Source organism: Pelodiscus sinensis, chromosome 11 (assembly GCF_049634645.1).
Source record: "Pelodiscus sinensis isolate JC-2024 chromosome 11, ASM4963464v1, whole genome shotgun sequence".
Taxonomy (NCBI): Eukaryota; Metazoa; Chordata; order Testudines; family Trionychidae; genus Pelodiscus; species Pelodiscus sinensis.
Window position 1 is genome coordinate 50,513,836 of NC_134721.1, and position 16,864 is coordinate 50,530,699.

The 16,864-nt window shown below is 44.4% G+C and overlaps 1 long non-coding RNA gene across 1 annotated transcript in view; it reads left to right on the top strand.

Moving 5' to 3' along the window:
- The window catches only part of LOC142830995 (uncharacterized), a 382,298-nt gene that overhangs the window by 249,808 nt on the left and 115,626 nt on the right, over positions 1-16,864 (top strand). The window lies entirely within an intron of this gene.

Below are 16,864 nucleotides of genomic sequence, written 5' to 3' on the forward strand. Positions count from 1 at the left end.
CACATGCGCACACACACAGAGAGAGCAACAACAGCACAGGACAGTAGGAATCACCCACAACATAACAAAGCGAACAGAGTGAACACACTTCCTGCTACGTCACAGCTTCTGAATGAGAGCCTCAGAAACCATGCCATGCTATATGTGTGTGTGGTTTTTTCAGGCACACAGATTAGATATCATAGAATCATAGAGCTGGAAGAGACCTCAGGAGTCATCAAGTCCAGCCCCCTTCCCAAAGCAGGACCAATCCCAACTAAATCAACCCAGCCAGGGCTTTGTCAAGCCGAGACTTAGAAACCTCTAAGGATGGAGATTCCACCACCTCCCTAGGTAACCCATTCCAGTGCTTCACTCACCCTCCTAGTGAAATAGTTTTTCCTAATATCCAACCCCGACCTCTCCCACTGTAACTTGAGACCACTGCTCCTTGTTCTGCCATCCCTCATTACTGTGAACAGCCTCTCTCCAGCCTCTGTGGAACCTCCCTTCAGGAAGTTGAAGGCTGCTATCAAATCCCCCCTCACTCTTCTCTTCTGCAGACTAAACAAACCCAAATCCCTCAGTCTCTCCTCATAGGTCATGCACTCCAGCCCCCTAATCATTTTAGTCACCCTCCACTGGACCCTCTCCAATGCATCCACATCCTTTCTATAGAGGGGGGCCAGAACTGGACACAATACTCCAGATGTAGCCTCACCAGAGCTGAATAAAGGGGAATAATCACTTCTCTGGATCTGCTGGCAATGCTCCTCCTAATGCACCCTAATATGCCATTAGCCCTCTTGGCTACAAGGGCACACTGTTGACTCATATCCAGCTTCCCATCCACTGTAATCCTGTAATCCCCGGGTCTTTTTCTGCAGAACTGCTACTTAGCCAGTCGGTCCCCAGCCTGTACCAATGCTTGGGATTCTTTCGTTCCAAGTGCAGGACTCTACACTTGTCCTTGTTGAACCTCATCAGATTTCTTTTGGCCCAACCCCCTAATCTGTCCAGGTCAGTTTGGACTCTATCCCTGCCCTTCTGCGTGTCTACCTCTCCCCCTAGGTTAGTGTCATCTGCGAACTTGCTGAGGGTGCAATCCATCCCATCATCCAGGTCATTAATAAAGATGTTGTACAAAACCGGCCCTAGAACAGAATCTTGGTGCACCAAGGATTTCCCCAGTAAGCCAATCTGGTCGCCTACCATATTTGCTTTTCTTGCTGCACATCGGGATGGTTTTTTCCTGTGCCTTTAATAAAGCTTCTTTAAAATACTGCTGGCTCTTCTGGACTCTTTTCCTCTTCATGTAAGCATCCCAGGAAATTCTGCCCATCAGTCTCTGAGGCAGTCGAAGTCTGCTCTTCTGAAGTCCAGGGTGTGTATTTTGCTACTCTCCTTTCGTCCTTTGGTCAGGATCCTGAAATCTACTATCTCATGATCACTGCTTCCCAGGTTGTCACCCACCTCTACTTCCCCTACTAGTTCCTCTCTGTTTATGAGCAGCAGGTCAAGCTGCTCATGGCCCCTGGTCGGTTCCTTCAGCAAGAAGTTATCCCCAGCATTCTCCAAAAACTTCCTGGATTGTCTGTGTACTGCTGTATTGGTTTCCCAACAGATGTCAGGGTGATTAAAGTCCCCCATGAGAATCAGATCCTGTTCTCTGGAAGCTTCTCTCAGTTGTCTGAAGAAAACCTCGTCTACCTCATCCACCTGATCCGGTGGTCTATAGCAGACACCAACCACAACATCACCCCTGCCACTTCCACATCTAAACTTAACCCATAGACTCTCAACAGGCTTTTCTCCCTCTGTATACTGCAGCTCCAAGCAATCATACTGCTCTCTTACACACAATGCAACTCCTCCTCCTTTTATCCCCCTCCTGTTCTTCCTGAACAGTTTATACCCTTCCATGACAGTGCTCTAGTCATGCGAGTCATCCTACCAAGTCTCCATTATTCCAATCAAATCATAGTTATTCGACTGGGCCAGGGCTTCTAATTCTTCCAGTTTGTTTCCCAGGCTTCTCACATTTGTGTACAAACACCTTAGATAACCAGTTGATCGCCCTACCTTCTCAGTCCGAATCAGGGGTCTTCCCTTGTTGCTCATTCCTCCTTGTGTTTCTTCCTGGTATCCAACTTCCTCACTTACCAGAGGGCTTTGGTCACCATCCCCCAGCAAACCTAGTTTAAGCCCTCCTCACTAGGTTTTCAAGCCTGCCTGCGAAGATGTTCTTTCCTCTCTTGGTTAGGTGGATCCCATCTCTTCCTAACAATCCTTGTGCCTGGAACAGAGTCCCATGGTCGAAGAAACCAAAGCCCTCTCTCCGGCACCACCTGCGCAATCAGGCATTTACTTCCTCAATTTGACGGCCCCTATCTGGACCTTTTCTTTCAACAGGGAGGATGGATGAGAACACCACTTGTGCTTCAAATTCCTTGATCCTTCTTCCCAGCGCTACATCATCTGCTGTGACCCGCTCAAGGTCATTCTTGGCAGTATTGTTAGTTCCTACATAGAGAAGCAGGAAGGGGTAGCGATCTGAAGGTTCAATCACTTTGGGAAGACTCTCGGTCACATCCTGAATGTGAGCTCCTGGCAAGCAGCACACTTCTTGAGATTCCAGGTCTGGACGGCAGATAGATGATTCAGTCCCTCTTAGAAGGGAGTCCCCGACCACCACCACCCGTCTTCTTCTTTTGGGGGGGGTGGTTGTGGAACCCCCATCCCTAGGACTCCACATCCCATGCCTTCTGATTTCTTCCCTGAGAGGCCCCTGCCAAAGCATTCTCTACCGCAGTGCCTGTGGAGAGAGCCTGAAAGCGGTTACTTACCTCTACAGGAACGAGGGATACCTGAGTTGGCCGCCTTCTCCTTCTAGAGGTTACATGCTGCCAGTTTTCTTCCTTGACCTGTACTGCCCTCACTGGCTCTTCAGCCTGCTCTGCCTGCAGGATCAAACGCTGCCTTCTATCGAGGAAGTCTTCATCCTCTCTAATGGAACGTAGGGTCGATACTTGGGCCTCTAATTTTTTCTTCCAAAATGGTGACCAGCTTTCACTTAGTGCAGATGAAATCCCTTCTTTCTTCCGGGAGGAAGACAAACATGGCACATGCTGTGCAGGTAACAACAGCAGATCTATCATGATCCATACCTGCCTTCCTTCAGAGAGATTCCCCAGTTGTTATTAAATGCCTCCTTGAAGGGCAGGAGAGTAGTGAAAAGATTTTAAAGAATGGCAAATGTACCTCGCCCCCTTCCCAACTCCCTCTCAAAACTCCCTGTTTGCAGTCCCTGGTCGCAAGCTCCCTGGTTGCTGACTCACTCTTTTATAAAGCCCTGGACTGCCTGATAGCCCCTCCCCCTGATTAAGTCTCAACGAATAAGCAGAGGCTTCTAGATTTCAAACCCTGATTAGAAGCTCACAGCTTCCACTTGCCAGCAACAGCACACACTCCGTAGGGGGAGGAGAAGGGGGAGAGGAAAGGGAAAGGGAACACACTGCTTGCAGGGAATCTACAAACATAATTATTCATAGGAATATTTAGCAAATAATGAACAAAACTGAGAAAATCATAATGTGTGTGCAGTGAAATAGGCTAAAAGTTATCTCTGCATTATTTGTACAGTTCTTAAAGGGCCTGATTGAAAAATCCCTTTGATTTCAATAGGTTTGTATCAGAACCTTCATTCTTATTTTTCAACTGTAGGTGGATCCCAGGTCACTGTCTCAAAATATTCCTTTGAAACAAGGAACTTGTTTAGGTCCTAATCCTCCTCCCACCCCGAAATCCACAAAGTGATTTTTTCGCTTCTGTGATGCAGTTCCTTTCTTACAGACTTTATCCCAATTCTTCAGTTCACTGCCCAGGATGTGAGAGGATTATTTTTTTTCCCTCATGTTATTCTCCCTGTACAGTTTGTGCTTTCAAGTAAAACATTTATATCTTGACTCATTTCTTGTTTGTCTTGCTTTCATGAGGTGCATGGATTTCACATCTAGGCAACAGTCCCACAACTGGCTGTGTGGGGTCGGGTTCCTAGGTCCACAGGGAGTCCAGTTGGTTTCTTTGTGAATGCTGGTGAAGCCAGCTGTAGCATCAGGGCCCTAGTTATCAGCTTTATGTGTTCCAAGCTACTGATACATATTTCTCTACAAAGTAAATGCCTCAAAATGTTCTTTAAAAGTACATATGAATTGAGTCTAAGCAGCTGTTGTATGAGCAATACAGATCTAGCTTTGCTGTTTTCAGGGGATGCATTCCTCTGTCCCAGCTGAACAAATTGGGATACTCTAAATCCCAATACTGGATTGTTATTTTAGGATGAGTGTCAAGACACACAGTCACGTCAAGACAAATCCTCTATTGCTGGGAACACCTGAATAAATGAGCTTTATTCAGGCTCCTGAAAATCTCCTGAGAGCTGCAGTAGCACCCCCATTCTCACTACTCAGAGTGGGTTGCTCTGTATAGTCAAAACCCACTGACCATGGCTATTGCTCTCTTTGAGCCCATCCCACCCCTAATAGGCCCACAGACTTCATTCCCTCCTCATTGGATGCATCAACAAGATGGACTTGGTGGACCAGAAGTCTGTCCTGTAGACTTTGTTTATACATACACAGTGCTGGATTACCCAATAGGCAGACTAAAAAAATGACCTCAATTGTAGTTGTGTGAGGACTACACTAGGAAATAATTTCAAAATAACTTATTTTGAAATAGTATCTCCTGAAATAACTATTTTGAAATAGCATGTCCCCACTATGGGGGAGCCTCGAAGTTAGTCCGAGGCAGGCTCTGTTATTGTGGATACGCTACGTTGACTTAGAGCCCCAGGAAGCACTGAGGAGTAATTCTTCAGATTACTCTGGGGAGTAGTTATTTCGAAATAGCAGCAGCAGAGTGTCCACACTGAGGACAGATTTCAAAATAACCAGCCCATTATTTCGAAATAATGAGCTTGGCAGTGTGGATGCTTATTATTTCAAGATAAGAGAGGTTATTTTGAAATAACTCCCAAGAGTAGACCGGGGTGAGTGACTACAAACACAGATAATATAGTTTAATCCAGGGTTTGACGAAACCTATTCGCCAGCCACGCACTCCGCATGCGCAAGACCTGCATTGCGCATGCACGCGCCACCGGGTGAACAGGGTGAGTGGCTGAAATCTACTCGCCACGGGCTTAGGTTGATAGCTGTTTTAATAAAGTTTTCTAAAATGGTTTGTTTTCCCTTCTAGTTTCTCACATCCAAGTAAGGAAATCTGATACAGTAAACAGCTTAAATAGCAACAAGAGGCCAGTATAAGCTGTCAAAAGCTACAGACTGAATCACAAGTTAAACCTAATATTTTGGTTTTGTTTTACAGCAGTGCCGGTTTTCCCTTACAAATCAAGACTATGTAAGGACACAGTGTTGTTCTCTCCATTTGAATTTTTCTGGCTTTTGTTGGTTTAAGCTGGAGCAATAAGTTATTTAGTTGTAAGTTTCTGTATTTAACTGAATGGGCCTTTAATGAGAGAAGTAATGTTTTCATACGAAAGTGACACTAGTTTTTCCAAGGGAAAACAAATCTATTAAATTCATTGAAACATATGTGTGAAAGCCACAGTGATTCTAATTTAATCTGAGTACTTGAACCAAAGGTATATTTAATAGTTTTTAAGGCTCTTAAGGGATTTTGTAGTTTTGTTTTGTTTTGTTTTGCTTTTAAACAGAAGGGTTCTATATGGACAAAACATTAAATCACCAACTCTGACCACTGAATTTTATTCCATGATTTAAAAAGAAAATCCTTCACATTAAGGGTAAATATTTTGGGACTATCCCCCTCTCTGTGGGACAGAAATCTGTTGAAGTGGCAATATGGGGCATTTGCACTCCAGAAGGCCTCATAACCTGGCTGCATGCTGAACACACACTCCAGAAGGAAGGTGGATTTGGGCTGGGTAGAGGAGGAGGATGACTTGCTATGTGGAATGTTGGAGCAGTCATTCAGGGATAGGCTGTTGATGTAAAAGTTCCCTGCATCCCTTGCAGCTGTCTACCTATCCTCATCTTTCTTCCTGAGTGGGACTACTGTCATATCCCCCTGACAGAGCTGTTTCAGAACGGTAAGTCAGGGAATACCGTCTTAGACAGTGAGGCCACTTCAGTGTGAAGAAGGGCTCCCTCAAAGCATATGGAGAAGGGTTTCAACAGAATCTGTGCAACATTCATGTCTGCTTCATCCTCCCCTGACATCTTTTACATTGCGGTCCTGAGGGGCTTGCTGTGCTGGGGAGAAGCTGGATTCTGCTCCCATTGTCAAGCGTGGAGTGTGAAATTCTGTGGCAAATCTCTTATTGAATGTAATCAGGCCAGGATTTCATCTGATGTAGTTTGATGAAGATTTTGTCCCTGACCTCAAGGAAGAGGAAACTTGGAGGCAGCATTGCTTCAACCAAAGTCAGTTGAAGTTTTGCTAAGATGCTGAGTAGAAAATCTCCCCCACTCTGCAGACCCAGCGATATAATTCCTCCCTTAAAACACAACCTCAGCTCTCTATCTCGGTGTTTCTTAAAGTGGTCCATGAAACCACTTTGAGAAACCTGCTAACTGGCCACTCCGGTGTGTTTATTTGCCAGCTCCACAGCCACAGAGCCTCACAGCTCCCATTGGCTCCAGTTCACAGGTTGAAGCCAAGGGGACCTACGGGAATGGCGGCCTCTTCTCACTGCTCCCCGTGGCTGCAGATGGTGAACTGGAGCCAATGAGAGTCACGAGGCTGCGGAGCGGGTAAATAAACCGGAGCGGCCAGTTAGCAGATTTCTCAGAGTGGTTTCATGGACCACTTTGAGAAACACTGCATCTATCTTGAGGATAATATTGATAAAGCTGCTCTGCCACTGAGAGATCTGTACCTGTACTGAAGAACTGGAGTGGGAGGAACATATGAGAGCAATCCAAATGCGTGACGAACTGCAGACATAACAGTCCACTCACGCACTTGTTACAAGCACATAAACACTTGCTGTTTCAAGATAGGAGAAAAGGGCAGCCGCTGAAAACAAGCTAACTCAGAGGGCTTGTGTGACTCTGCTATTTATCAACTCCTAATTAACTGTTAATTTGCCGCTCTCTGGGTTCATGCACAGCCCTAATTTATCACAGGCTGTAATGACAGTGTCAAAGCCTGGGGGATAATACCATGTGCAGCTCTTTAGCTGGGCACTCTTCATTAAAAAAAAAAAACATTATGTGAAGTTATTCATACTGCTGTCCCAGGCAGAGAAAGCCTGGGTGTAAAACATGAACATAAATCTGTGTTGCATGCAGCCTTACTATATATGAGCTCAGGCTAGTTACTGAGTTCCGGGGCCTGGCATCAGTTATATTGTAGTCTTTGAAACACAAACCATGGCCCCAATTCTGTATGTGACATCACTTGGGGGGAGCACAGCAGCCCTTGCAGGGTCAGGGCCTCTGGAGGTAGTGGTGTGTGAGGTTTGTTAACCATCTTTTTCTTCTTTCCATTAATAATATTCTTTAAAATAAAACCACCTCATCATGAAAGAAATGCCATGAAATGGCAACTAACATTGTATATAAAAATGACTACCAAAAATCCAGGCTTTGAGAATTAGGTTTAAAGTGTGCTCCTACCTGCAAGACTGTGGACATCTTCTTAAGCCTGTATTTTCAGTTAGGAATTCACTCGTGTGCTAAATCTGTTTCTGATTTTCATCTTCAGCTGCTACCTCTTTAAACCCATTCTTTCTCCAGCCGACTGCCTCGGTCAGCAATATTTCCTTACCAATCATGTTCCTCCCCTGAGCCTATGACCCCTGTCTTTGGTTCACCTCATCTGCCCTAGGGCTCCATCCTGCCATCATTACTGAGGGTCAGGAGTAACAACTGGTGGCAGGTGTTCCAGGATTGGGCCCACAGACCCAAAGTCTACAGATGCTTATTCACAAGTTTAGTTGCATGTAACTGCTTATGTGGATCATGTTAAATACCTTCCTATGCCTGTACAGAACTGGGCCCTTGGATTGTAAATTCTCATGGAAGGGAATGTCTCATGTTGTGTTTGCGAAGCATGTACAGTCTAAATGAATGTTGATAGTAATCGTTTGCCCTTGTCATCAGTCCCCATTTTTCCCTTTTCCACTGCTACTGTCTGTGCTGCCACCCCACCACCCTCCATTGTATGCAATGTTAGAATGTCCAACTTCACTCTTGACGTCCACCTATTCGAAAAGGGAAGGAAAACGAGGGGACGCTCCATACTGAGAGGCACACGTGAGAGACTTTTAATGCAGAGGCTTCTTGGAGAGCACTTGACCTTTACACAGCTTGTGCCCCCTCATATCCCCTTGTTATAACACCTAGTTAACATGTTCCTTTTATGGTCTTTCAGGTCTAGAACACCTTATTAATGTCAGGCAACATGTGCTCCTTTACTAAGGTTGGCTGCTGTTTGTTTAAATGAGCCCTCCCTTCCAGAGGATAATGATTTTGGTGGGGGCATTACTAGATACAGGGCTCTTCACCGGTAGGAGCATTATCACTGCCAGACATATATGAACACAAGCCCCGAAACTTGGCCATAGTGGAATAGAGAGACTCTGCAGAAGACCCTCTTGGGGAAAATTCATTTTATTACCCTGTGGTAGCTATGTATTGATACAATACTGAATCGAACGCATGGACTTATGCCGTTTATATAGACTCCCATGCAGATGCAATGTGTGGAGGAACGTGTGGGGTCATGCCTTCCTCCGCCCAGATTTTTGCCGGAGTTTATATTTTTATTTTTTATGGGGGAGGGAGTTCAAAATAAATGCCCCCCCTATAAATAGGTACACATCACCAATGGAGCTATTCTGTCCATTGCATGACCTCCCTCTTCTGTGAGTGTTTGGTTAAACTACTATTTAAAAAGTGTTGCCTGTTAGATCCTATTTACAGTGTAAATCTTCCCATATTACGGGAACAGGCTACAACCTTGGTGTCCCTGGAGACAGTTACAACACTGCCGAGTCTTGTAGCCTAAATGGGCCTGAACAGTGTTTAGCCTGTATTCCTTAACTATACTACAGCGCTCTCTTCCCTCCCCCCCCCCCACCCCAATAAAAAGTCCAGTGGAACTGGACACAACAGAAGAAGTATAGAGTGGTGTCATGCCTAGATAATTCAGGGCAGGTTAACGGGCCAGAATCCAGGGTCCGTGGCCCATAAAAGCTATGTTTGTCCTTTCATATGAGAGTGCTGTTGAGCTCAGCCACCAATTAGCAGCCAGCCAGGCTTGATGAGGATTTCCAGGGATGGAACAGACAAAATACAGGGGAAAATTGAGATTACAAATTGGAATTCTTCCTTGGAATCAAGGAATTCTGAAAAGCTTTGATCACACAGCATGTGAGGTACTGCAGTTACAGCTTGTACTTCAGTGACACTTCAGGTCCATGTCCAGAGGTTTGAAACATTTGTGCAACAGTCAATGGTTTTTAATAGGAACATTTCTCCTTTTTAGGATGGCAGAGGGCAGTATGGATCTTAAACACAACACATAATGGACATACCCTTTTTCCATGATAGCCTCCTTTTTGTCTCCGTTTGGTGGGGGGAAGGGCTGGGGACTATATGTGCTGTTTTGTACTCTCCTGAAAATGATGAATGGCCTCACACCTTTAAAGGAAGGAAATGAATTGACTCTGTGGAATCACTCCACTGCGGCAAATCACAAGTGATTTATGAAATGGTAAATACTTGTCCACTCCGCGTGCAGACAGAACGCAGGCAGCACTTTGCGATCCTGGTGGTGCTGGCGATAGGATGTTAAACTCGGACGCGGTCAGAGAAACTCAGCACCCTCAGACCACAATAGAGAGAAGAAGGGGTTTGCTCTTTGGACACTTCTCTCTCTCACCATCCCCCATATGCAGGCAATTTCTAGTCACTACTGCACTCCTTGCCCATGCCAGGGTGCCAGATAATGCGTAAGCAGAGTGACCAGCCACCCACAAAACACCCTTCCCCCTCAAACAACAGAATCTAGGAAGCTTATTTAAAGCTATTACAGAACTATTTACAGTGTGACACTGTTGGCCAGTTATGTGTTTATGGCCAGCCCTTTCACACCACTGAGGCACCTCAATGTGGCCAGATTCTGCTCAAGCATTTGCCAGGAGAGAGAGAATTTCTTGGCGGAGAAGAAATTTCTTGGCCAGCTGTCTCACCCTCTCCTCACCATAGGGGACATGTTATAAGCAGAGTGCTTTGCCAAACATCTCCTGGGACTCTAGTCCCTAAACTGATTTAATTCGTACTGGGGCAGAGGTTTGTATAAGCCAGCCACCAGGAGCAGAGAACTGTAATACTGGAAACTCCATTGGCTTCTTTTGCATGACTCCTGATTTTGATTTCCTTTCCCTTCCCCCTGCAGTGTGCACCGAGAGAAGAATCAGGCCCGTAGTAAACATTTGTATTTTACAATCACCCAGCATTGGTATTTTTAGGCACTCGCTTACTAGCTTTTTTTTTAATGTAGGTGCGAAATAGGGAGGTACATTTATTTTGCAGTTGCTGTGAAACCAGTTTAGTTGTCCGATTGTCAGATTATAATCAATTCATAGCTATTAATTTTACCGTCTGGGCCGACATTTAATTGAAAGTGAAGACATGTGGACTCCGGGTCTGGAGGCCTTTTTTGGCAATTTAGGGTATGCCTGATATTGTCTCTTTCTTCTTTATAATGAGTGTAAACTGTTAAAATATTACATTTATGATTTAAAAAATAAAACAGTCCTTTGAGCTGTATGCAGGGTAAGAGCATGTTACGGAGCTGCTAGTGCACACTTTTCCCATCATGCTGTTCACTAATGAGCTAGGCTGACACTGAACTGCAGACCGAATATGAAATGGAGCTATGGTCAGATAAGCCCCTAGCTCACTTTGATGACAGCTACAGTTACTTTAATAGCTGCAGCCCACCTAAATGGTGCTGTTGACAGCTGAGTACTATGAATGGAGTGAGAACAATGGGGCTTCTGGATCTGTTCATTTTCGACAGGATAAATCATCTTTTATTTGATTGAATATGGAAAGTTTTCCACGATGTGCAAATATTCTGTTGCAAGGCTATTTATCTGCAGTAGGTGTCTGCATGAAGCGAAGTAAATTACTGAATCATGGTTTCCTATCTGAAGTGCAATGAATAACCACGAGTCCCAAACACTTAAGCTAAGTATGTGAACTTGAAATGCATCCTGATGAGTTAGTTATCGCTTCTGATAGATGTTTCCTAAAAGGAATTTTCCATCTTCTTCCTGTCCCTTTGCTGTTGTGCCCTCTGTGATTTATGTCTGAATCAAGGAGAAGCAAACCTCAGATGGAATTTATAACCTACATTACCTATATGATAACGATGAGGGACAGGCACTCTTCATAATAGGTATAGAAGAGGAATGATGTTTGTGGTTAAGGAACTAGTCTGGGACTCAGAAGATCAGGGTTCAGTTCCCAGTTTGGCCACAGAGTTTCTGTGTGGTGTGAGGCAAAGTCACTTAGGCTTATGGAGCGCTGACAGGCGGAATCAAACCGGGGATCTCTGGAGCGTGGAGCATGAGCCTCTACCACATGGGCTAAAAGCCAGTTGGCTTGTAGCTAAGGCTGTAGAGGAGACTCGTTATTCTTTCTGTAAGTGGTCTCGGTGCTACTATATGAGGCAGCATATGGCACCTAGAAGGTGAGTGGCTTACACTTGCTCTACACTACAGAGTTAGCTTGACATAAGGCAGCTTATGTGGACCCAGTTATGTCAGTGTACACACTATAGCCTTGCTCCCGCTGATGCAAGTGCCATAATATACTGAATAACTCCACCTCCATGAGAGGTGTGAAGGGCTTACATGTTCACTTAGGTGACTCAGAGTTCCTGTAGTCACTGCGTTATTCATATGATTTAGTTGGGGTTGGTCCTGCTTTGGGCAGGCGATTGGACTCAATGACCTCCGGAGGTCTCTTCCAGCCCTAGGATTCTATGATTTATATCAGCTGTTGGCTGTCATTCTTGTCATTCCATGGTGCAGTTGTGAAATTGACAAGAAAGCTGGGCTGTCATCGGGGCAAGTGGCAGGAATCTAGCTAGAGCCAACCTGCCCCAGGACTGCTGAGTCCCAACCAGGCTGCTCCTGTTTAGCTCCCCACTGCTAGTTGTGCTGCTTCCTGTAGGCTCCTGGCTCCCCAACGTAGGTTGATTATGTTTCCAGTGTAAGCATGGCCTTAATTTCCGCTTTGCTCAATTGCTTATCTGTAAAGGGAGGCCAAATGTACATGTTTTCCTACCCTTTGAAAAGTCAATTGTCTGTTTAACTTGCAAACTGCTCAGGCACGGAGGTTTCTTACTATGTGTATGTACGGTGCCTAACAATCTTACTTTAATACGACTTTTCTTACTATCATCAGAGTAAAAATATAACTGATCTAAAGATCAGCAGCCTTACTCTGGCTGTGAATATGAAGTAGGTGAGATCTATGTATGTAGTGCAGTTCAAATATCACCCTAAATAAGTATGAGCAGCACCATTAAAATCTTATGTCCTCCTCAGATACTTTTGCAACCATTTCCCCATTCTAATTACTGAGAATGCTTCAAATCCCAGGGTGCAATAAATGGACTAATTGTAAATGATGTCTCTTGTATATTGAAAAATGAAAACAGAGGATGGTAAAAAAATGGCCAGCTGGGAGCAGGGCTCTGAGCCAGATGCCTTACCTCTGTCCTGCGCCCCCTCACCAAGTGCAGAGCTGGAAGCAAAGCACCAGGTGCGTGGGTGGCAGGAGAGTCCCAGGAGTGTGGTGCTGGCCTCCAGGATCCCAGGCACAGATCCAGGAGTCTGGGGTTGCTGCAGCACCCCCTCATCCCTAGTTCCTTTCCCGTGCATATGGCCACTGCCCACCCAGCTCCTGTTTGGCCACAGGGCAGGGGGTTGAGGTGTGTTTGTGCAGGGAGGAGTGGGAGAGAGCTTGGGGCTAGGGCAGTCCTGGTTGGTCATTCTGCCCCCTCCCTGAGTTCCTCCTGTACCAAATACTGTTGTATAGCAACCCTCCCCCAACCCTCTGCTCTGAGCCTCCCCCTCCAGGTGGGGGAACTGTGATATGACAGTACCTCTAAGATATTAAAGTTACTTTTACCTGGATAACCAATTTTAGTGGCTACAGCTATTGCTCCTCAGCCTTTACTAAATGCATACTGTTTAAAAAGGCTTTGTAACCCCTTTACGTTTGGTGATCCAGTCCCCAGATGACAGGCCTACTTAATCCTGCTTTAGTGAGGTGAGGGGTGGACTAGATGGCCTCTTGAGGTCCTTAACAGCCCTACAATTTCTATGGTTCTATGACCCTTATTTGCAGAGCTATTCAGGATCAATGACAAACTCGAGAGTTTCAGTGTTTTGCTGAATGATGTTTTCTTTGGGATTTAGGAAGCTGGGGAAAGGGGGATGTTCAACATAAGAACGGCCATACTGGGTCAGACCAAAGGTCCATCTAGCCCAGTATCCTGTCTAACCCAGTAGCCAAGTGCCCCAGAGAGGGTGGACCGAAGACAATGATCAAGCGATTTGTCTCCTGCCATCCCTCTCCAGCCTCTGACAAACAGAGTCCAAGGACACCATTTTATCCCCTGGCTAATAGCCTTTTATGGACCTAACCTCCATGAAATTATCTAGCTTCTCTTTAAACTCTATTATAGTCCTAGCCTTCACAGCCTCCTCTGGCAAGGAGTTCCACAGGTTGACTACACGCTGTGTGAAGAAGAACTTTCTTTTATTAGTTTTAAACCTGCTCCCCATTAATTTAATTTGGTGTCCTCTAGTTCTTCTATTTAGGGAACTAATAAATAACTTTTCTTTATCGGCCCTCTCCACACCACTCATGATTTTACAAATATTTTCTTCACTGCCCGCCATTCCTAGAAAGCCTGCACACCCCTCCCTAACAGTTGTGACATGGTTTCCTGCCACGACTGAGTCGATTTTCTCCGAGATTCTGTACATTCCATCAGGCACCTATTGATGAAGTCTGAGTTGCTAGGCACCCGGTCAGAGAGAAAATATATTTTGTTCTGGAGTCTGGTGAAGGAGGAGGTTTGGTGTTAAAATTGGACAAAATATTTAGTGTGATTAAATAAAAATTATTTCACTCAAGGAAACTGTGTAATATCATGTAAAAAATGAAGAATAAGTTCCAACTACTCAGCAAAGTACAGTAACCAAACAGATAGGTGGAAAGAAATTAAATTTACCAATTATGTCCATTGCTTGCAATATCTTTTTTAAGTGATACTTTGTTTTCTCTAGATCTTCTTCAGAGTGACACTTATATATATCAAAATGATTTAAGATCTATTTCATCTACACATTAGTCTTTGCCTTTAACCAGTGCTGGAGCCTTAACCACTAATCTATTTGTCTGCAGAGGGACAGAAAGAGTCCTCTAGATTTCCTTATCTCTCCCCACTTGAAAGTTGTTCTGTGGTAAGTTGAATTCCCAAAGGCTCTTATTGTGAATGAGTAATTGAGCTAGCTCTGGGGAAAGAAGTATGAACGCCGGGCGCCCTTTAACTCCTCCTCCAGCCTCTCTTAAAATTGATTCCCTAAAATGGGGGAGGGGGAATGTGGGTTCCACTCCTAAGTAAAGGGATTCTGTTACTTTAATTAAAGGAAAGTCAGGCAATTTTTCATCTACATTTTTAATTCATAGTTAAAATGCTGAGATGTGGGTAGCCATTGAACTGATTATTACATAAAAACTGTATCTATATACTCAGTCACAGCATTTAAATTGGAACTTTTGCTCTCCAAATTCCACCTGCCCTATTCCTCTAGCCTTATCTCGGCCTAGGTCATCTCCTTTTCTAATCAAAGATGTCGGATCAGAAAACTCTCCTGCATTGAGGTTCACGTGTGGACATTTGGAATTTGAGACAGTACATATGAATCTGAGAAGCGTGAATTGGAAACCAAGAATTATTTAGAAGGAGAAAGATTTCTGAATCTGGATTCTTCCATATCTAGAATATATTTGATCCGAGTCCATGTCCTGCTCTATGCAGAAAGGTATTCAAAGACTGGGCCCAGAAACAGTGCTTAATAATGCTTTTCTGTGAGGCCTGTTCTCTCTGACTCATCCAAACCAACCTCTTTCCCCCCTTTTATTAATCTCTTTTCTCACATGGAAACTTTTATCTAGGAGGAGTAAGGGAGGGGTTATTTAGGAGGGGAAAGGCTAGGAGGAATGTGCATCTTCCACTCCTGCCCTTTCCTAACAAACAAACAAACCAACCCCTTCAAGCTCAAGTAGGAATGGAATATAAATTAATGTACTCTAAACAAATCTGAGTTAATTTCTCTGAAGTTCACCTCCTTCACCTGACATATCAGGGCAGCTTCTAGCTCAGGATCCCATGACAACTTGGCTGAAAATTAGAAGATGGACGTCATGGCGGCATATGTGGTGCACATTTAATAGTAATTATAATAGGGATCAGCAAGATTAGTGGTATTTTAATTTTAACAGAAAGGATTGTTTACACAATAGCATCTAAAAGATACAACTAGCTATAAATAGTCTTAGCCTATATTTACTTATCCCAATAAATCAATATTTTCTTACACTGCACCAGATTAGACTAGCTCGTAAAAAATGCTAGCCACATGTAGACTGTACATAACAATAACCCAGCAATGTTCTTCCAGTATTATAAACAGCCACGATGAACTTTCGTGATGGCTCCCCTTGCCGGCCATTTGGCCACAAGTCCAAGAATAAGATATGTTTGGTGATTTTAAAATAAGTGAAACTCTCTAACTCATGTGGCAGGTAAAAGGTAGCACTGCTGGGAAGGAAACATCTTAGGAAACTATCATTTGAGCAGTTGAAAATGAAAGTTCCACACTGTTCAAAACCGAATCTACGCACATTATTTGTAGTCCAAACATACACTTTTCCTGGGGATTTGATTTGATTGGTAATTTAAATAACCACAAAGTAAACTGCACCTTCAACTTTCTCCTCAAGTTTGGATGATTTTAGATTCCTCTGCCCTTAATCCTGTAGAAACTCTATACTCCTCTTTTATCCTGGTTGGAGTTAACAAGGGCCACCTGCAAGCATAGCAGAGAGTGCCATGAATTTGGATTCAATATTCTACTACCTGAATCAAAGATGACTTGAAGAGTCCTCAGGTCCTATGACCTGTTTGTATCTGAATGTTTTAGAATCATCCTTTTGAGAGAACCCAGCTGAATGGAAATTGTATTTCCGTCCTGTGAAAAGATAAGGGAGCTCTGTGTAGTGTGCTGTCAATGCAGCAAAGGGCATGTCACTCACGCAGTGCGGATGGGCTGTTTCGGCTTAGTCATGTCACCTGTAAGCTGTGGCATGTCCCTGAAAGAATCTGGTGGGCAGCAAAATGCCTCTAGCTTCACTGAGAGACAGGCCACAAAAGACAATGAAATGCCACAGCCTTGGCTGCACGCGGCTGGCTAGGTATATAGCAGTGCTGGGCTACGGGATTTGAACAGTAACTGCAGATGTAATAGATATGTCCATACTGTATTTCCTTTTCATTAACATGCTGAATGTACTGACAGGACTCTGTGGGTTCAACTCAGGATGTTTGTGATGGGATTCATGTGGTGCAGTCTGGGGCCGTGGGGCCTTATGCCCTCTGTACTCGCTCCAGCCTGGGAGGTCTATTACAATGCCTTGGTAATGACCAGCAACAAACCCTCCCAATGCTATCATTCTTTTAACCTATCTTTTAAATCGGCTTCCGTACCTAATGACTGGAAAGTAGCCAACGTGACACCAATATT